Below are 22,452 nucleotides of genomic sequence, written 5' to 3' on the forward strand. Positions count from 1 at the left end.
CATGGGGTGTTCCCTGTCCTGTTATTTTTTTAAATCATTTTTTAACGTTTCTTTAATGGGTAATCTATGAAAAAAATGGTTCAAGTTTTCTCATCTATTATCTAGATGATTTTCTATTTATGGGTCCGGCAGCTTCTGACGATTGTTTAAAACTGCTGGACTCCTTTTTTGAGATTTTTTCACTTTTTGGTATACCTTTGGCTTCTGAGAAAACGGTATGGCCTACCTGTTGTCTGGTTTGTCTTGGTATTACCTGTGACTGTACTATTTACAGTGACCCCACAGGCGAGCAGGTGACATGGGATCCCCCAGGGCGTGGAATCTAAGAGCCAGCTGGTGTTCCGCCAGGGACCCCCTCATGAGGGTTTGGGCTTAGCTGCGTGCTGACCCCAGGTCACGACCCCTGGGTTCACCCTGCTCGCTAGGGAAGTAGCAGAAGACACTGTTAGACAAGGATGGATGGATGAAGCAAAGGAAGCCCGGATAGTGAGCCAAGGTCAGGGCAGGCTGCAGGCAACGTAATCAGAACAAGCCGGGTGCACAAGAAATCAGTTCATGAGAGGTCAGGTAAAACAGGTTACACAAAGGGAGCTCAGAAACAAATGTTGCTCAAGCAAGCAGTAGCTGGTTTGAAAGGGATTTAAATCTAGAAGCACACGAGGGGCTGGACAGGAAGTAGCAGGAAGGAATCATATATTAGGCAACGGGTGAGCTGAACACCAGCTAGTGGAACAACAGATGCCAGCTGACCTACAGCAGTAAAGGTGAGACACAGATCAGCTCCACAGCTGATCTGTGACATTACCATTGATACCACTGATGGAATTCAGACTGCCAGTAGAGAAAATATTAAAAATTAAGGATCTTATAAGGTTTTTTATAAGGAAAAAAATATTACTTCAAAAGAGACACAATCTCTTCTTGGTTTACTTGCTTTTGCCTCCAGAATATTACCTGTTGGTAGAATTTTCTCCCACAGGTTATATTTAGAAATTGCTGAGGGAAGACCTGTTGGTTTGGAATCAATTTTTAGACAACTTTATTGGCAGGACGGTTTGGCAACAGGAGTTCATTTTGGATAGACATTTTTTACTTTTCGCAGATGCAGCGGGTTCAGTGGGTTTTTCGGCAATCTGGAAGACTCACTGGTATGCTGCCCCTTGGCATGCATCCTGGAGAATTAAAGGTTACTTAAAAAACATAATGTAACAGGAGCTGTTTTCCCTCATCGTGACGCATACTGTTAAGCACAGACAACAAAGGGGTACTTTATGCTGTTACCTGTCTTTCATCAAAGTCTCTGCCTGTCATTATCTTGCTAAATGTCTTTCTCTACATTTATGGCTGAAGGCAAAGCACATTTCTGGTAAAGATAATGTATTGGCGGACTCTTTATGTCACTTTTAGATGCAGTGTTTCTTCTTCTTACTTCAGCCGGAAGTTGATCAGGTGGGTGCTGTTTGCCCTGCTCACTTATGGGATCTCATTTAACCCAAATTGCCATAAACATCAAGTGGTCTTTAGCCCCTACTACTTGGCGGGATACCAATCCACCTGGCTTATGGATTTCCTTTCTAGGTTCAGTTGGGGAACACCATACTGAATATTCTGAAAGCTTAGTCTTATTATTTTTAAATTCTCTTTTATCTAACGGCTATTCTTGGTCAACTATTTATAAAACTCTATCGTGAGTTTCCTTTTTTCTAAAATGAAATGACCTACCTTCGTGTTTTAGCTTCTTTACAGTTAGATAGGCCCTAAAAGGTTTTAAATTAAGTAACTTAAGCAATGATTCTAGGCAAGCTATTACCCCAGATATTTAACAGCATCTCTGCTGTGCAATTAAAGTGGAGGGCCACCCTAAAAAACAAACAAAAAAAAACAGCATTAATAATCTTAAAAAAAAAAAAAAAACATTTGACATTTTTTTTTTTACCTTACTAGAAATCCCTGTTGCTAGCCAGTCCTCCTAATCTGCCTCTTCCTACTCCGCAGTGATCTTCGGTCTTCTCTTCTCGTCACATTGTCTTCTGGGTAATGGGGCACGCTGTGTTCTGGGAACTGTGTGTTTCCTAACACAGCGCATCACATTCACAGTAGGAAATGGGCGGTGAAGCTGCAAGGCTCCACTGCCTGTTTCCCTTAGTAAGGATGGCAGCGTGGGGACCCGAGAGCCGAGGGATGGGTCGGCCTCGGCGCCCGACATCACGGATGCAACGGAAAGGTGAGTGCCATTAAAAGTCAGCAGCTACTTTTTTTTTAGCTGCTGACTTTAAAAAAAATAATTCCCCGCTGGAACACCCCTTTAATAAGATTTGTTTTTCTACATTTGAGTCAATTTTATTGAGAGCTGTTTTTTCAGTTGCTTTTTTTGCAGCTTTACATATTTCAGAATTGGCAGCAGCTAACAAAACAAGCTTCTCGGGAACTCAGTCAAAAGATGTTCTTATTTCTGATACAGTTATTAGGTTATTTATTAAAAAATCTAAAACAGACCAATTGGGCAGAGGTAGCTGGGTTAAGCTATCAGCTTTCCAAAGATCTGACATACCGTATGTCCAATTTTGACCAAGGAATATTTTGCAATTAAACCAGTTTGCAATACTCAATTTTTAATTTATATTGACAAGACCCCACTTACTAATACCAATTCACCAGGGTCCTGCATAAATGTCAGAAAGAATTACAATTGGAACATTTGCATTTATCTTCCCACTCTTTTAGAATTGGGACGGCTACGGAAGCTTCTAGACTAGGCCTTGAGGATAGTTAGAAAGATTGTTTTAATTTTTTTAAATTGTACATACGTCCTAATACTTCTTTTTGAATCTCTTAGGTTTTCCAAGCAAAGACTGGATCATTGGTCATTCCTTTGTCTACTGGGCATTTAAGCAAGTTGTTGGTCAAGTTTATTCTTCTAATTTGAGTTTACATCTGGATCTGTTCTCAGTTTTATGGAATGGTAAATGGGGAATGGTATGGTCAGATATAGTTTTTGAAATGGAAAGATTATGTCAAGCTTGGCCTATTTCAAATCTTTGAATTAAATCCTTCATTTAGGAGGAAATGATATTGGATGGGAAAAAAAGCTTGACTTACTCTTTTGCATTAAAGAAGACCTTTGTCGTTTACATAGATAGTTTCCAGAAACAATTATTGTTTTTTCGGAAATTATTCCGCAATTGCACTGGATTGAATTGCCTTATTTGAAACCTCTATATAAAATTAGAAAACGCTTGAATAGGGCGATTTAGAAATACATGCCATCATGCAGATCTTCTGGCCCTCCAGACCTGTATACCCAATGTCTAGAGGGGGAGCGCTCCCACCCTCCATGGCAGACACGCACATTATTCTAATCCTCAAGCCCAATAAATATCCCAAACATACAGGCCCATAGCATTTCTCAACACTGATTTCAAAATTTTATCTAAATTAATTACTGTTACACTCAACCTACTTCTGCCCTCCATTATAGACACAGACCAGACTGGGTTCATGGCCCATAAATCAACAGATATTAATCTCCGCAGACTATTCACCAACTATTCACCAACTTGCATGCCATACATGACACTATGGGCACTAGAACCGTTGCCTCCTTTGATATCGAAAAGGCGATTAGATCGAATGGTCATTTTGTCTGGGAAACTCTGCGGAGGATGGGATTTTCATTGGTTTTTATTGCCTGGCTGCAAACCATATACAAATCCCCGAAGGCGGCCATCAGAATGGGGGGTGACGTCTCTCCCCCCTTCCTGCTATCCAGGGGTACCAGGCAGGGCTGCCCTCTCTCTCCAGCACTGGTCGCTATAGCTATGGAACCGGTGGCGGAGGCACTACGGGTCTCGCCCCACATAAAAGGACTAAAAATACCGTGGCTGGAGGAGAGGGTAGCTCTGTACGCGGATGAACTCCTACTCTTTCTAAGCGATGCAGACTCCTCCCTTAGAGGAGCACTGCAAGTATTGACTGAATTCTCCAAAATAACAGGATTACAGGTGAATTGGACAAAATCCCAGTTGCTAGCTATTGACCCTGAAAAGACTAGCCCTGCCAGATCTCCAACTGCAATGGCTAGACGAAATTGTGTACCTGGGGGTGCACATGTCGAGAGACACATCCAGCTTTATCCCCCTTAACCTAGAACCAGTGATCCAAGGAGTCAAGACTAAACTAAAAGCCTCGGAGAACCATCCTCTATCCTTATTAGGCCGCATTAACTTAATTAAAATGAAAATCATACCTAAATTTACCTACTTATTCCGTAATTCCCCACAATGGATACCTTGCTAATTTTTTACCAAATTGAACCAAATTTTCTCCTCCTTCCTCTGGGGCCCAAACCCCCCTAAATTTAAACTGTCCACACTGATACGTCACTGTGTCGCAGGGGGGTTTGGCATTTCTGGACTGACAAAAATATTTTGTGGCAACCCAGCTAGTCATGGCAGTTTGGTGGCTAGTGCCGGACGCATCCAACCCCACGGCAGTTCTGGAGGCTGCAGTGGTCCGTTCTATGGTGGCCCTAACACATTTACCCCTTTGAGGTCCCAAAGCTCCATACGATTTGACCTCTTCTATGCACACGACTCTGAAGGCCTGGAGGGCGGGACTGGGACTTGAGAAATTCCCACAGAATGCAGTCTCCCCACACGCCCCCCTTTGGAACAACCCTACCATACCCCATTTTTACTCAATACCAGACCCCAAAATATGGGGCGAATGTGGTATTAAACTGATATCTGACCTCCCCACCGGCACTGTTGTACACCCATTTAATCACCTGGTATCCCACAACTAGGGATGAGCCGAACACCCCCCGGTTCGGTTCGCACCAGAACTTTCGAACGGACCCCACGTTCGTTACGAACGTTAGAACCCCATTGAAGTCTATGGGACTCAAACGTTCGAAATGGAAAGTGCTAATTTTAACGGCTAATATGCAAGATACTGTCCTAAAAAGGGTTTGGGGACCTGGCTCCTGCCCCAGGGGACATGGGTCAATGCCTAAAATGTTTTTAAAAATGGCCGTTTTGGCGGGAGCACTGATTTTAATGACGATTAAAGTGAAAAAAAAAAGTGAAATATTCCTTTAAATATGGTGCCTGGGGGGTGTCTGTAGTATGCCTGTGAAGTGCCACGTGTTTCCCGTGTTTAGAACAGTCCCTGCACAAAATGACATTAAACGGAAATAACACCATTTAAAACTGCTTGCGGTTTTAATGTTATATCTGGTTCCTGCAATATGGTTGAAAATCATTCAGAAAAATGGCATGGGTAGCCCTCCCTGCCCATTACCAGCCTATTTGGGTCTTGTACGCATATTAAGGGGAACCCCGTACCCATATTAAAAAAAGGAAATGCGTGTGGCCCCCAGGCCCTATATACTCAGAACAGCAGTATACAGGCGGTGCAAACAAGACAGGGACTGTGTAGGTTTGTTGTGTTAAGTTGAATCTGTTTGTAATTTTCAACTGGTACATTTTTAAAGTGTAGCTCCAGTCAAAAAAACTATTTTTAAGCTTTTTGGAAAACATAGGGAAGGGTTATCACCCCTGTATAATTTGTTTTGTCGTCCATCTTTTTTCATCTCACTTGCTGTTGTCTCCTTCCGTTTGCAAGTAGGAGATGTTTGTAAATTGGATGTTTGAAAGTAGGGGCCTGCCCTATATGCTCTGCAGAAATGGCGGAACAAGGTGTTGGTTTTGCCACAACATTGTAAGCCCTCAAAGTGACTCTTGGTGGGCGCTGGAGCGCCCTGCTGTGAACGATTATATCAAGAATTGTAATTACATGCCATTGTTGAACAGTGGTAGAAAAATTGACCTTTGGTGGTTGTGGTGCTGGTGCCACAACACTATAAGTCCTCACCGTTACTCTGGGTGGGCACAGGAAGGGGCCCTCCTGTGAAATATTGTATCAAGAATTGTAATTACATGTCCCTGTTAAACAGGGGCAGAAAAATTGGGCCTTAGGCACTGGTGCCATCACACTGCAACCTCTGCCATATACTCTAGTTTTATTGCAGGAATTAGCCCTGCTGCAAAGCATTGCATCAAAAATTGTACTTAAACGCCCCTGCTAAACAGGGGCAGAAAAATTGGGCCTTAGGCACTGGTGCTGGTGCCACCACACTCCAACCTCTGCCATATACTCTAGTTTTATTGCAGGAATTAGCCCTGCTGCAAAGCATTGCATCAAAAATTGTACTTAAACGCCCCTGTTAAACAGGGGCAGAAAAATTGGGCCTTAGGCACTGGTGCTGGTGCCACCACACTCCAACCTCTGCCATATACTCTAGTTTTATTGCAGGAATTAGCCCTGCTGCAAAGCATTGCATCAAAAATTGTACTTAAACGCCCCTGTTAAACAGGGGCAGAAAAATTGGGCCTTAGGCACTGGTGCTGGTGCCACCACACTCCAACCTCTGCCATATACTCTAGTTTTATTGCAGGAATTAGCCCTGCTGCAAAGCATTGCATCAAAAATTGTACTTAAACGCCCCTGTTAAACAGGGGCAGAAAAATTGGGCCTTAGGCACTGGTGCTGGTGCCACCACACTCCAACCTCTGCCATATACTCTAGTTTTATTGCAGGAATTAGCCCTGCTGCAAAGCATTGCATCAAAAATTGTAATTAAACGCCCCTGTTAAACAGGGGCAGAAAAATTGGGCTGCTGGCATCACCCAGAACCAAAAATGTTCTTCCAACATATCAGCGGAGGAGGAAGAGGATAGACAATCAACATAACAGGACAGTCACTCAGCATCAGCATAGGCAGTCTTGAAGGGATGTGGTATTTCCAAAAAAATTATTCGGTTACATCAGCTTCAGGTGCTTGGTAGCTGTGGGTGATCCAAGACTGATTCATCTTGATGAAGGTCAGTCGATCAACTGATTCGGTGGACAGGCGCACCCTGTGATCGGTAACAAAGCCACCAGCAGCACTGAAGGTGCGTTCCGAAAGAACGCTGGATGCAGGACAGGCCAGTAGCTCAATTGCATACTGTGCAAGCTCTGGCCAGTGATCCATCCTCAAGACCCAGTAAGCCAGAGGATTTTCAGTGGGAAAGGTGTCCAAGTGTGACCTTGCCCCTAGGTATTCCTGCACCATGTAAATTAGACGCTGGCGATGGGTGCTGGAACCAATCATACCTTGGGGCTGCGGACTAAAAAATTGTCTGAAAGCATCAGTCAGACGGCCACCTTCTCCACCGCTCCTTCTGACTGATGCCTCAGCAACACGTTGTCCAGGACCAGGAGTTTGTGACCTCCCAGTCTCTGGGAACGCGTTGCACAGACCTTTCTGCAAGGCCTCCCAGAGATGTCTCATCCTCTGCTCCCTCTGCGATGGCAAGATAAGGTTGGCAACCTTACCCTTGTACCATGGATCAAGGAGAGTGGCCAGCCAGTAATGGTCCCTCTCCTTGATCCGAAGAATACGAGAATCCTTCCGCAGGCTTTGCAGGATCAGGGAGGCCATGCAGCGTAGGTTAGTTGAGGCATTCGGTCCGGAGTCCTCTGGGTCACTAAGGACAACATGATCCGCAGCTACCTCCTCCCAGCCACGTACAAGTCCACGTGTTTCTTGGGACTGTAAATCATCCCTATAAGACTGCTGCTGCTGATGCTGATGCTGAGTGCCAGCCTCCACCTCCATGCTGACACAATCATCCTCCTCCTCCTCTTCCTCCTCCTCACCCTCTTCCTGTGTGATGGGTGGCACAGCAGGAACACTGTCTGGATAAAGGGGGCCTTGAGAGGCAAGGAAGTCCTCCTCTTCCTGCCTCTGTTCTGCCTCAAGTGCCCTGTCCATTATTCCACGCAGCGTATGCTCCAAGAGGTGGACAAGAGGTACAGTGTCACTGATGCATGCACTGTCACTGCTCACCATCCTTGTGGCCTCCTCAAACGGTGACAGGACAGTGCATGCATCCCTGATCATGCCCCACTGGCGTGGTGAGAAAAAACCAAGCTCCCCTGACCCTGTCCTGGTGCCGTAGTCGCACAGGTACTCATTGATGGCCCTCTGCTGCGTGTGCAGCCGCTGCAGCATGGCCAATGTTGAGTTCCATCTGGTGGGCATGTCACATATAAGGCGGTTCTTGGGCAGGTTCAACTCCTTTTGGAGCTCAGCCAGCCAAGCACAGGCATTAAATGATCGGCGGAAATGCACACAGACTTTCCTGGCCTGCTTCAGGACATCATGTAAGCCGGGGTACCTGCCCAAGAACCGCTGCACCACCAGGTTAAGGATGTGAGCTACACAGGGCACATGGGTCAGTTGTCCCTGTCGGAGGGCGGAGAGGAGGTTGGTGCCATTGTGGGGAAGGAGAGGACGCTGGCGTGGCCTGTTGCTTGTTCGCCGCTTCTCCGCTCCCTGTTGTTTCTCCGCTTTGGTGGGCGGGTTCCAGCCAGCGCTTGTGTGTTCCACTTGTGTGTCCTGTGTCGGGCTGGAGACGAGGAGGGGATGAGGGGAGGACGAGGAAGGAGGAGCCCTATGACATCTGTTGCCAGCTGAGCGGCCGGCCAGTCGATTCCAGAGCCATTGATCAGGCGGGCAGCCGAACAGCCGAGTATTCAAAGAGCCGAGCGGCCGATTATTCAAACAGCCGAGCGGCTGAAATCAGCTATCTGGAGATGTGGAAGGAAAATGGAGTGACGAGGAACAGCTGAATACTATCACTGGCAGAGAAACTGAGTAGCAGAGTGTTTGAATGGCTGAGCAGGTCCTCTCCCTTAGGCTACACAGTTTTGTTGCTCTTGTTTGAACTTGGAAGCTGGTAAGCAGGTGCGGGGACTTGGATTATATTTTTTTTTAATTCTGCATTTTCCTTACTGTATTTTGCAATTTTTCACATAAACTGGGAACAGTGCAATTCTGGAAGGACTACAGTGTATTTGGCCTAAAATGAACTCCTGCACTATGTGGTAGCTATCCAGGGTATAGATTAATATAACCCTGATTGTATTTTATTTGTATTTCTTCATAGACATTTTGTGCATTGCACTTTAGTGCTACGGATATTTATTTTGTGCTTTTAAAATGCTGCCATTGGTACCATTATTACGTCTGAGTTATTCAGTTAAACAGCTGATGAATTATACCAGTTTTTTGGCTCCACCATGTATTGCGGTGATTAAACAGCTGGGACTACTCCGCCGCCCACGTTATATCCATAGAAGCTCTCGGCGAAAGTTTGTTTGTTCACAGACTAATCATACCATCCCGACTCTTTGGTCAGCAATACGAACTGTTACTTCACGCATGCGTCAGCGGCGCGCTGGTGATCATCAGTTATGTGGTTTAAACATTTCTATGGCAACATCGCTTGCTGAGTTGAAGGAGAAACGTGGGGTGGATTTTAGTCTGTTGCGACCGGTGCGAAGATGTGTTGCGTTTTCAAGTAGCAAAATTGAACTTTTAAACGCACAATCTATCACAAACAAATCGTGTTTTATTCATGATCATATTCTGGATAAATGTTTGGATTTTATGTTCGTTACAGAGACTTGGCATCAGCCAAATATTTTTTCTTCTTTAAACGAGAGCTGTCCTAAAGGGTATAGTTATCTTGAAATAGCCCGTAGCACAGGGCGAGGTGGGGGCCTGCTAGTTATCTACCGCAGCCATTTGGAGCTATCTTTGCAATTAGTACCAGATTTAGTGTCATTTGAATGTCTTGCTTTTAAATGTAAAATTCCTTTCCCTGTGTTGTTCATTCTTGTTTATAGGCCACCGAAAATTAGCTCATCATTTACTGCTGAGTTGTCAAATCTTTTAACAACCTTTTGTATATCAAATGTAAATGTTATTATTTTAGGAGATTTAAATATTCATGTTGATACCCCTTCGTGCCATCCCGCAGCGGAATTTCTTCAGCTGCTGGATTGTTTTAATTTAAAACAACTCGTTGATGTCCCCACACATACTAGGGGGCATACCTTGGATCTGGTCATTACGAATTTTGCTCCTTTGACTAATTTGCAGGTGTATGACCTAAGTGTGTCAGACCATATGGCTATTTCAATGGATTTGATATCATCATCCAGTTGTTATAAGCCCAAGCGGGACATTTGTTTTAGAAACTTAAAAAATATAAATCCTGAACTTTTGGCAATGGATTTTCAGCATCTATCTACACAATTTTGCTCTGTTGATGATGCGGTGGCTTATTATAATAGCCAGCTTAGCAGTCTGTTGGACTTTTATGCCCCACTTAAAACGAGAGCTGTTACTTTTACTCACTCAGCCCTGTGGTATACAGATGAGCTTCGTAAGATGAAGGCAGTGGGACGGGTTCTTGAACGGCGTTTTCGAGCCTCTGGCCTCACTGTCCATAAACAAATTTACCGGGAGCATCAACATCTATATGCACAGTCCCTTAAGGAGGCTAGGTCGCAGTTCTATTCTAAAGTTATACAAAATAGTTCAGGAAATTCTAAGCAGCTCTTTTCAACTATAAATCAATTGCTTAAGCCAAATTCGCCATCGACTACTGCTATTTCGGAAGAGCGGTGTAATGAATTTATGGATTTTTTTAGATCCAAGATTGATCATATCCGTTCCTCTCTGTCTGGTCCTTTGGCTCAAACTGTCCATTTAAACTGTTTTGTGCCACGACAAATGGATCATTTACCAGAGGTGTCATTGGAAGAGGTACAGGGTATTGTTAAGCGAATGAAGCCCACAACCTGTTCCTTGGATCCTTTTCCAACTCCACTGGTAAAAACTTATGTTTTAGTTTTAAGTCCATTGATTACTGCTGTTGTTAATTACTCTTTTCGAACTGGCCATGTTCCTTCCATTTTAAAAAGTGCTGTTATTAGACCACTGCTTAAAAAATCCACTTTTGATCCGGAAGTCCTTTCTAATTATAGGCCTATTTCTAATCTTCCCTTTTTATCTAAGGTACTTGAGAAAGCAGTTGCAAGTCATCTTCAGGATCATCTCAAGCATAACAGCCTTTTTGAAAAATTTCAATCAGGCTTTCGTTTTGCTCATAGTACGGAGACCGCTCTTGTTCGGGTTACAAATGATCTTCTTATGTCATCTGATGCCGGTTCTCCGTCTTTACTTATTATGTTGGATTTGTCAGCTGCGTTCGACACTGTCGATCATGGCATTCTTTTAGATAGTCTTCGTGATAATGTTGGACTAAAAAATTTTGCCTTCAGTTGGTTCGAGTCATATCTTACAGATAGGATTGAACAAACTACATTGGGTCATTTTAAATCTAAACCGCATATGGTTACCTGCGGAGTTCCCCAAGGGTCAGTGCTTGGCCCGATTTTATTTATTCTATATCTTACTCCCTTGGGCCATATTATAAATCGTTATAATATTTCTTTCCATTGTTATGCTGATGATACACAGCTTTATGTAAAAGCTGCAGCTGAAACTCCTTCAGTGCAGTCACCCCTATCAGTCCTTACCGCCTGTCTGGAGGAGATAAAGGAGTGGATGGAACAACATTTCTTGCAACTAAATAGCTCCAAAACTGAGTTTATTATGATTGGAACATCTCACCAGATTAAATCATCGCTGATAACAAGTATTGCCTTTTCAGGCTCTAAAATTCCAGTTTCGTCTGTTGTCACTAATCTTGGTGTAAAAATGGATTCCCAACTCACTTTTGAAGCTCATATAAATCAAGTATGCAAGACTTCTTTCTACCACCTTCGTAATATCTCTAAACTTCGTCCTATCCTTTCTTTTTCCGATGCTGAAAGATTGATTCATGCCTTTGTCTCCTCCAGGCTGGATTATTGCAACGCACTTCTCATTGGGATTCCGAGAAAGAGCATGCAGAGGTTGCAATACGTTCAAAACTCTGCAGCGAGGATCCTAATGAGAGTGCGGAAGCATGAGCATATCACTCCAATTTTAAAATCTCTTCATTGGCTGCCGGTCTCTACAAGGATTGAGTATAAGGTCTCTCTTCTTGTGCATCAATGCATACATGGACAAGCTCCACCTTATCTTAAGGAACTTCTTAGATTGCAAAATCTACCGCGTTCCCTTCGCTCAACTAATTTGAATTGTTTAGAGGTTCCAAAAACTAGGTTGAAAACCATGGGAGATAGGGCTTTTTGTGCTGCTGCCCCACGTCTGTGGAATGCTTTGCCTGATAGTCTGAGGGTTTCTCAGTCTACTGAAAATTTTAAAAAGGGGTTGAAGACTTTTCTTTTTAGCAAATGTTTTGTAAATTAAGCGGTTTGTTTGTTTTTATTGTAATTATGTAGCACTTTGAGGTCTTTTGATGGAAAGTGCATTATAAATAAAATTTATTATTATTATTATTATTATTTTTGTCGCAAACCACCATTCCTGGCTTAAGCTGGCGTGGCGTCAACCACCTCTCGGCCTGCCCCTGCAGAGCTGACAAAACATCCGCCCCAGTGTGGCTCCTGTCCCCCAAACAAACCAGCGCAAGCACGGCATGGCATCGTTTTGCCTGCGTACTTGCGTAGCCCCTGGAACGCCTACGGAGCACCGCTGGTTCTGAGGACAGAGCACTGGAAGAGGCCATGGAGGAAGAAGAAGAGGAGGGGGTGGAGGAGAGAGGTGTGTCACAACCAATAGTAGCATTTTGGAGGCGTGGTGGCGGAACAACCTCCAACACTACTGCACCTTGTCCTGCATCCTTCCCAGCAGCCAGAAGAGTGACCCAATGGGCCGTGAAAGACAGGTAACGTCCCTGTCCATGCCTGCTGGACCATGAGTCAGCGGTAATATGCACCTTACCGCTGACCGCCCTGTCCAGCGAGGCAAGGACATTGCCTTCCACATGCCGGTAGAGAGCCGGAATCGCCTTCCGTGAGAAAAAGTGGCGTTTGGGGACCTGCCACTGAGGAACCGCACATTGTACAAACTCACGGAAGGGGGCCGAGTCTACCAACTGAAAAGGCAGCAGTTGAAGTGCTAGCAATTTAGCCAAGCTAGCATTCAACCGCTGGGCATGTGGATGGCTGGGAGTAAACTTCTTCTGCCGGTCCAGCAGCTGGGGCAGGGACATTTGCCTGCTATAATCGGATGTGGATGTACCACTAGCAGATTTCGCGGAAGCACTTGGCTGTGACACACCTAATTCTACACCTTCATTCCTCTCAGAGCAGGTTTCAGAGAGGACTGAAGGTCTAGTGGGGTTGGAGATGCCAGCTGATGAGGAGCAAGGAGAGGTCCGCTTTGTTCTTTGGTGTGGGTCTTTGAGGTACGCTTGCCAACGAGCTGCATGGCAGGTCAACATATGTCTGGTCAAGCATGTGGTGCCCAAGCGGCTGATGTTTTGGCCACGTGAGATACGCTTGAGACATATGTTGCAAATAGCAGCGGTGCGATCTGATGCACTCGTCTCAAAAAAGGCCCACACCAAAGAACTTTTAGAATAACGCGCAGAGGAAGCACTCTGCGCAGGCGGAGCTCTGCGGTGTGATTCAGTCGGTGTGCTGCCCCTAAGCTGGCCCCCAGAGGGCATCCTGCCTCGTTGGACATGTGCCTCCTCCTCCTCCTCCCTCCTTCCAGGCACTCACGTGGAGTCAGTGCCCTCATCATCCCCTCCCTCTTCATCGCTGTAGCAAACCTGGCAGTATGCTGCAGCTTGTGGAACATGACTGCCAGATTGCTGTCCTTCTTGAGCATCCCCTCTCTCTGCGCTCACGCTACTGCCTTCCTCTAGCTGAGTGTCATCATCAGAGCCCACCAAACACTGGGCATCCTCCTGGAGCATGTACCCAACACTGTGCTCAAAGAGTTCAGGAGACTCCTCAGGAGGACGTGGTGGGTCTAGGGAAGGAGTCACTGATGATGACATTGAGAGGAGGGAAGACGATGCGTTGGCAGCTGCTTTGCTACTACCCTGAGACTGGGTGAGAGAGGATGAGGAGGATGAAGAGGGCTTGGTCATCCACTCTACCAAGTCGTTGGCATGTTGCGGTTCAACATGTCCAGCTGCAGAAAAGAAGGACAAGCATGTCCCATGGCCACGTGATGATGACAATGCACCGCGTCCACGACCAGCACTGTTGTCTCTAGACACAGAGCCTGCTTGCCCTCTTTTATCGGCTCGCGCCTGTCTGCCTCTCCTTGCTGGCCTTCCAGACATGGTAATGGCCTGAAGGGAGTTGGGTAAAACAGTAGTTGGGTAGTTTATAATGTGCTGGAGGCACACAACACTCACTAAATCATGCAGATGCCTTTTTTATAGAACAGCAGAGATAAACGGGTATATACAGATGTATACTGTGCTGTGCTGGAAGCACACACAACTTCCAATAACTCCTGCAGATGGCAATTGGGCTCAAATAGAGAACAGCTATGTAGGTGGATTATAGCGGTATGTACTGGGTACAGAGCACGCAGACAGCACGCACTATCTCCTGACACTACTGACTGCAAGCTCTATTATTAAAGATGGACCACTAGCTATATAGGTGAGGTGAATATCACGGTGTATACTGCGGTCAGGGCACGCAGACAATAACCAGAAAACAGCAGAGTTAAAGGGGTATATACAGATGTATACTGTGCTGTGCTGGAAGCACACACAACTTCCAATAACTCCTGCAGATGACAATTGGGCCCAAATAGAGAACAGCTATGTAGGTGGATTATAGCGGTATGTACTGGGTACAGAGCACGCAGACAGCACGCACTCCTGACACTACTGACTGCAAGCTCTATTATTAAAGATGGACCACTAGCTATATAGGTGAGGTGAATATCACGGTGTATACTGTGGTCAGGGCACGCAGACAATAACCAGAAAACAGCAGAGTTAAAGGGGTATATACAGATGTATACTGTGCTGTGCTGGAAGCACACACAACTTCCAATAACTCCTGCAGATGGCAATTGGGCTCAAATAGAGAACAGCTATGTAGGTGGATTATAGCGGTATGTACTGGGTACAGAGCACGCAGACAGCACGCACTATCTCCTAACACTACTGACTGCAAGCTCTATTATTAAAGCTAGATCACTAGCTATATAGGTGAGGTGAATATAGTGGTGTATACTGCGGTCAGGGCACAGACAATAACCACTACACAAGAGCAAGATAGGAAATCAGCCAAAAACGATTGGTGTGTAACTGTGTTGAAGGTACACAGAACACCCACTGCTTCAGATGCCAACACACTACACGAGGCCGCCTCAAAGGCGGCCTTATATAGTGTGGGGCGTGCACTACACAGCCTGAGCTATGATTGGCCACAGGCAGGATGCCTGTGGCCAATCATGGCTCTCCTCGCTGCTGGCGCTGCGATTGGCCAAGCATGCGGGGTCACAGTGCATGCTTGGCCAATCACGAGCCAGCAATGCACTGAGCCATCGCAGTGCATTGTGGGCCGTGCCCGCCACACGAATTTTGACGCGAACGGACCAAGAGTTCGGATTTCGCCGAACGGACGAACAGCCAATGTTCGAGTCGAACGTACGTACGTACGACTCGAACACGAAGCTCATCCCTACCCACAACAATGTGCCTCCCTCGCATTTATTTTGCTATATGCAAATGTCTCATGCGTTTAAAGCCCAAATAATGCCCAACTACATGCAAATAGTGCTATCCAATCTGGAGAGGTTCACAAGATTTGAATGCACCAGGAAACCGACCTTGGTCCTGTATGCACATGTCCTTAGGGTCTCCTCTCCAGATCTGTCAAAGCTCTGTCAGCAATGGACACATGACATCCCTGGACTAGACTCTGAGGACTGGGAGGACATGTGGGATTTCACCATCAAAATGTTGGTCTCACTTCGAGACCGCCTCCAGGATTTCTCCAGAGCTTCTCCCATCCTTTTTAACTCCCTACCCCAATCTGTCTGACTGTCCCCTAATCTATCCATCTTTAGACGATCCCTTAAAACCCTTCTCTTCAAAAAAGCCTATCCTGCTTCTAACACTGTTTTACTTCCTCCATCAGCTCATCCCTCCCACAGCTATTACCTTTTGTATCAATTGACCCTTCCTTTTATAGATTGTAAGCTCTAACGAGCAGGGCCCTCTGATTCCCCTTGTACCAAATTGTAATGTAACTGTAATGTCTGCCCTCATGTTGTAAAGCTCTGCGCAAACTGTATATAACCTGTATAATAATAAAATACTACACCGGGCATATACTACCCCATATAGATTGCATAAAATGAGAACCTCCCTGTCCTCGGAGTGTTGGAGGTGTACAGGGGATCCGGGCGACTTTATACACATCTTCTGGGCCTGCCCAGCAATTAAAAACTACTGATCACAAGTACTATCTGTAATACAAGAAGTGGTGGGAATAGATATAGCCCCAACCCCGCAGATATGCTTTCTAGGCTTAGTAGAAGAATAAGCCCCCAGGATCGCAGAGAGAACTCTCATTTTCTATGCCAGGAAAATGATCAATCTCCGCTGGAAAAAACATGCCCCACCGTCCATATTGCTATGGAAAACACATGTTAATAAATTATTACCACTCTATAAGGAAACATACCAAAATAGAGGATGCCCCAAAAAATACGATAGAGTGTGGGCCAAATGGCTAGCAGAGGCCTCCACGGCAACCGCAGACTGACTGAGCATGTACATAATACCACTCTACGGGTGGATGTGATTTTGATACATTGGGTGACTTCTTTGTGATGTAATCTCTGATACGGGTTTATTTGATATCTATAAAGGTCCTTTGGGTTTCGACTGAAAGATCTGATCCTTAGATACTTCAATTGAGCAAGAGCCAATACAGCATTAGGTTGTTTGTATGTTCTTTTCTTGTAGATGTGTTACAGCAGTATGTCACTAGAGATGGAAGCAGCCCAATTGCCGGCTGGCACTGACTCCTGCGTGGGTCTAGTCCCAATGCTGTGGCAGGTTTACTGTTGTTTGTCTGTTTGTATGTTTTATACTCAATAAAAAGATTTAAAAAAAAAAAATTGCTGAGCCAGCAGAGCATCACAGTTTGTGCTAAAAACACTAAAAACTACATCCTTAGCACTAATAAATTGTAAAAACCAATAATAGAAAAATAGATCATGTACATTATCCCGTGTCCAAACTGATTCTCATAGATCTCCTACTAATGAGTCAATATTATATAATCACATAAATAGCAGAAAAAATTGAAAAATATATATATAAACAAAAAACAACATCTACCGATCAGAAATAAAACAATTAGTATCAAAATCCACGTTCAAGCCTCCCGGCATTAAAACTTTAGTCTTATAAATCCAATAAGATTCTTTACGGCTAAGCTGGTGGATGAAGTTACCACCTCTCCAGTGTTTTAAAACTTATTTATACTTGACTTGTTTTAAAACTTACTTATACGTGACTTCTTCATGGGGATAATCATACTATCCTCATGAAGTCACGTGGTATGACGTAACGCGTAGGGAGTGGCCGTAGGACAAACCGGAAGTAGAGTAAGACTGGCGGAAGAGGCCAGACAACCATCTTCCTCACTGTGATTTTTATTTTATCTGAAATGTGAGAGTCTTGGATACTATTCTAATAAATTTATCTGCTTATTTTAAACTACTACACTATTGGAGTCCTCTCTCTCTCTCTCCTTCCCCTCTCCCTCTTGTTTTTGAGCCACACACTATGGAATAGATTGGAGAATCTACAGTGCAAAGCCTATATGCTGGGATTGGCCCTCTAGTGGCGGAAGTTTTGTATTACATCCCTCACCTGCATTTCCTTAGTGGCTTAATACAGTGAACCAAATGAGAAATTCCTGGGGCTATATTTGATCTGCTTGTTTATTCTATCTCAAGGTGAGAGTTCTGAGAGCCTGGACTAGTGGACTTTGCATCATTGGTCCCCCTTTTTCCATATTTTATCCTCACTCATTTGTGTGCTTTTTTTGGACTATTTTTTTCTTCTTATACATTTATTGACTGTTTCAAGCTTTTATAATTTTTATACATTTTTTAATATATTATATGAGTGGCACGATTTGCGCAGGACTCCTTGTTTTACCTATTTCACTTGATAGTCTGTGTTCACTATTCTGTCCCGCTGCATTTTTTGCACTATTGATTAGCACATGCACTTTATATCACTCAGTGGTTCACATGTTATTTATTTATTGATTATATCTTTTTCTATAATTTTTTCTATTTATTTATGAATACTAGTTTAGATATTGATTCACTTTAGTCACTTTATTACCAAGTGGCGCGAGGGCTTATTTTTTATACACCTCGTGAATGATACCTTCAAAGAGTACCTTGACCTGTTTCTGATCATTTACCTGGATGACATTTTGATCTTCTCAGCATCACTTGAACTCCACCAGGACCAAGTCAAGAAAGTACTAAACACCCTGTGAAGTCTTAACTTGTATGCTAAAGCAGAAAAGTGTGAATTCAAGGAGCCGTCCATCCAGTTCTTAGGGCTCATAATCTCCACTGAGGGGATTTCAATGGACCTTGATATAAACAAACTCAAGGATAGATCCATAGAAAAAAACCAAGCTTTACTCACCGGCCAGCCCACTGACAACCGAATCTAACAGTATGCGTGAAAACAGGGGTTTAGTCTGCACACATTTACAAATAAATGCGTAAGCCACAGAGAATCGTCAAGGCACCCTGGTATCTGTGGTCCTATCTCTAACTTATGAGAGACTCCACAGTGGGTGCACATGCATTCTAATGGATAGGTGGAGGACAGGTGGACTGAAGGGAGCCACCCCTTCTTAAAGGTACAAGAGCACACTGAACACCCAGCAAATCGCACAATGGCTGCAAAGGTGCCAGTGCGCCGCCTGACCAGTATAACAGTAATTCTACAACAAAAAAGGTGTCCACCACCCCCACCTATAAATGGCCTTTGCAGTGAGTAGCATAGGAAGGCTACATATGATATAAACAAACCCAAGGATAGATCCAAGGAAAAAAACAAGCTTTACTCACCGGCCAAAGCTTCAGGATGAAAAATTATAGGAAGAGATAGTCACAGCCCTTTTGTTTCCAGACAGTGCTATGGCCCACCTTCTAATGCAAATGCAGTGAGCCGGCTGCATGACAGGCATATCCATATGTCCTCCCTGGTACCCCTACCCAAAGAACACCCCAAAGAAGATGTCATGTCTGCAGAAAATGCGGATTTAGGTGAGACACCTGTTTTATTGCCCCTCCTGTCCTGACCAGCCTGGTCTCTGCATCGGTGACTGTAGGGTACAGCACTACACAGTCCTAAGGCACACTAACACAGGGTCTCGAAAATGAGATAGCAATCACATTTTGAGAGACCCTAATCTGGAACGTTCAGTTTACAGTTTTTATAAAAGTGAAAAAGTAAAAAAAAAAAAAAAAACACACACAAAAATACAAAAAAATATATATATAAAATAATACAGCCCAAAAGAGTTGGTTTTATTTTTCTTCTCTATTTCTATTGTTCTCTCTCTTATGTTCGCTCTCTACTGTCCGTTCTATTGTTTGCTCATTATTTTTTTATATCTATTGTTCTCTCTCTCTGTTTTATTTTTACTATGTTTTATTGTATTTGCTTTGCAGGTGTGGTGATAATAAGACTCTGAAAAAGATGACCTCACTTCTCTCACCACAGACTTTTGGGAAAGCCTTGTGCCTACTCTTTATGCTGACACTGATGGTGTTTCTGCCCACGAGTCATCACTGACTGTATGTATTATCCTAAGGACTTTGGCACCCTAAAGATCATATGCACCCCCCCTTCTAATGGAACAGTAATTAGACAAAGGAGGCAATCCAACGTGGAGGGCCTAAAGGACTCATACATACCCTTCACTGATAAAATGTTGTTACTTCAGTATAAGTATTCTTTTTCTCAGAGGTCAGATTATGACAAATGTTGGGTATGTAATAAATTGCATTCAAGCACACTCCAAATTCCTCTTTTAGCTGCCCCTGTAATTATAACCCAGAACTTAATATAAATTTAAGAACAGTTTTGAATAGAGGAGCTGGTGTCAACAATCCCGTGTTTCGTTTTGAACCAGTTGGCCACTGCTCTGAAAGTTTTCAGGATACTATAAGCCAACGGTCATTTTCCCTAGGGGATAGTGTATATGTATGGTGCAGCAAAGAATGCTATCCATGGATACCGATTGGTACCCTTGGGTGGTGTTATTTGGCCTCATTGATTCCAGTTATGGGAATCATAAGAAGATGAAAAAGGAAAGCACCAACATCTTTTGAAAGCTAGCGCATACCCCATTTACCACCTTAAACACATAGAGAAAAGAGAGTTGTTTTCTAATAAAGACCAAGCCTGAGCATAGTTTCCTTCATGGACAGGATGGGGAATAGAAATAATGAAGAGATTGAAAAACTACTCCAAAATTATGGATGAAATTATTGGAAAAAAATCTGTAGACATCAAACAGTTAAGTATTGAACAAAGGGCTATTTGTAAACAACTAGATATGCACGAAGTAGCTACCGAATCCAGTGCTGCTCTAACTGGACTCTGAAGTAACGGAGGACTATGAGTGCTGCACATGGATTCATAAAACCAGTATTGAAGTTCCTGATTATTATGATATAATTGATAAACACCGAAAGTAGGTGTCAAACCTCCAAGCTGAAGCGAGAAATATTGCCAAAGATGGGTAGAACCCCTTTAAAGGGACTAGGAAGATTTTTTTGGTTCCATTTTCTCTTGGTTCTGAAAGGCAGGAATGTTAATTTTAATGTTCCTGTTTTTTTCCTTGTTATATATTGTTCAAGCTTATTCAATGTATCTGTAATTATACAATGCAACAAAATGACCCCACACAGAGAACATAAAGTGATCATGGTGAAATCATGTTTTATGATTTAAGAGGGGATTGAAGGAAGAGAAAGAGTTAACATGAATGAAACTTGAATATAGCTGACAGAGGAATAATCTCTTATTTTTAGGGGCTTATTTTTCACAATGACCACAGTATAGATAAGGTCTGGTAAAAACTGGTTTTGAAATGATGTCTTCAGACAAAGTCAGAACATCAGTATTACATAGTTAAATTATGTTTTCAGGTAATATCCCCTGTCAGCTAAAATACTAGTTTAAGACTATGTCTGAAGGCTAGATGTTCGTATAAGGATTATGTGTCATGTAATGACCTCTGTCCTCCCTCTCTCCTTCTCTGTAAGTTGTGCAATATTCTTTGTTCATAATTTGTGTAAAGATACAAGTCTTACCATTAAAGCCAAGCATTCAGTGAAGGACTCTCTCTTGTCTTGTGAATTGAATGCTTCCAGACCTCCGAAAGAATTCTACTGATTGTCCCAGGTCTAAACAGAATTAACCCTTACAACAAGCAGTACAAGTCTTGCTGGTCATTGCAGCACATACGGGGATTTGCATCCTCTTGGCTTTCAAATGGGGAACCCATAAATGAAAAAGTAACACCATGTTTCATTATAAAATACATAATATCTTTTAAATCACGCATTACTAATGATACTTCAATTACAATGAGCAATAACAGCTTAAAAAAAAAAAAAAAACACAAAACAAAAGCAAAATGAAAACTACTGTATTTGACAAGATAACTGACCATACAGTCAGATATTTATCTACAGTTGGTGCAGCGTAGGGCTGTAGGTCAGACAATTCCCATTACTACTGCATCTCACCTTCCACAATATACATTATGTGTATAAATTATAATATATAAAAAACAATTACAATGTTAATGTATAAAGAGAAAATAAACATTTGTATAAACACTGTATAACAAATAACCTTAGGCCCCTTTCAGATGGAGTGGAATCCGTCCAAGTGGATTCACCTGATCTCTCCGCTGATCCCCCTGAGCAGACAGATGACAGGTTAGCAGAGCAGATATAGACACAGTTGGCTTTTCTCTATTGGGCAATCAGGCACTCCAATTCCATCCGATTGTGATCCGATCCGATCTGCCGGATGGATGGGCAAAGGATCCCTGTCTGTCTGTTTTTAGCGGACCGAATTGAATGCCAGCGGGTGTCAGCAATAAAGAACACTGGTTGATCCGATTGGGTCTGCCTGACAAATAAGAAGGCGGACTGGATCAGTCTGCTGGTGTGAAAGGGGCTTTGAAAAGCTCACAAATATTCAATAAAATACAAGCTTACGGATCATGCATGTGTGGCCATCCACAACCAGAAGTCACCTTTAATCAAAAGATACGATATTCAAAATATGAATTCAAGTAGTTAAAGCGGACTTTGTAGTAAAATTTGAAGTCTGCCTATGAGGGTTGATTTGCTAATGGCAAACAATGTGTTCACTTTAAAAGGAAAGTTGCTCTTTGCAATGGATTGTAAAAGCACACAAGAAAAAATTATGTTTGTTATTTCCCTGCATGTTATTTGGGTATTCTTTGCAAAATGAAATTTCCCCACATTCATTAAGCTCTAGAGAAAACTCACTTGCAAAGTGTAAATTCCTCTTCAAAGTGAACACCCTATTTGCCTTTAGTAATTAAAAGGCTATAAGTGAGCCT

Source organism: Lithobates pipiens, unplaced genomic scaffold (assembly GCF_037356315.1).
Source record: "Lithobates pipiens isolate NorthernLeopardFrog02 unplaced genomic scaffold, aLitPip1_a1.2 Scaffold_16, whole genome shotgun sequence".
Taxonomy (NCBI): domain Eukaryota; kingdom Metazoa; phylum Chordata; class Amphibia; order Anura; family Ranidae; genus Lithobates; species Lithobates pipiens.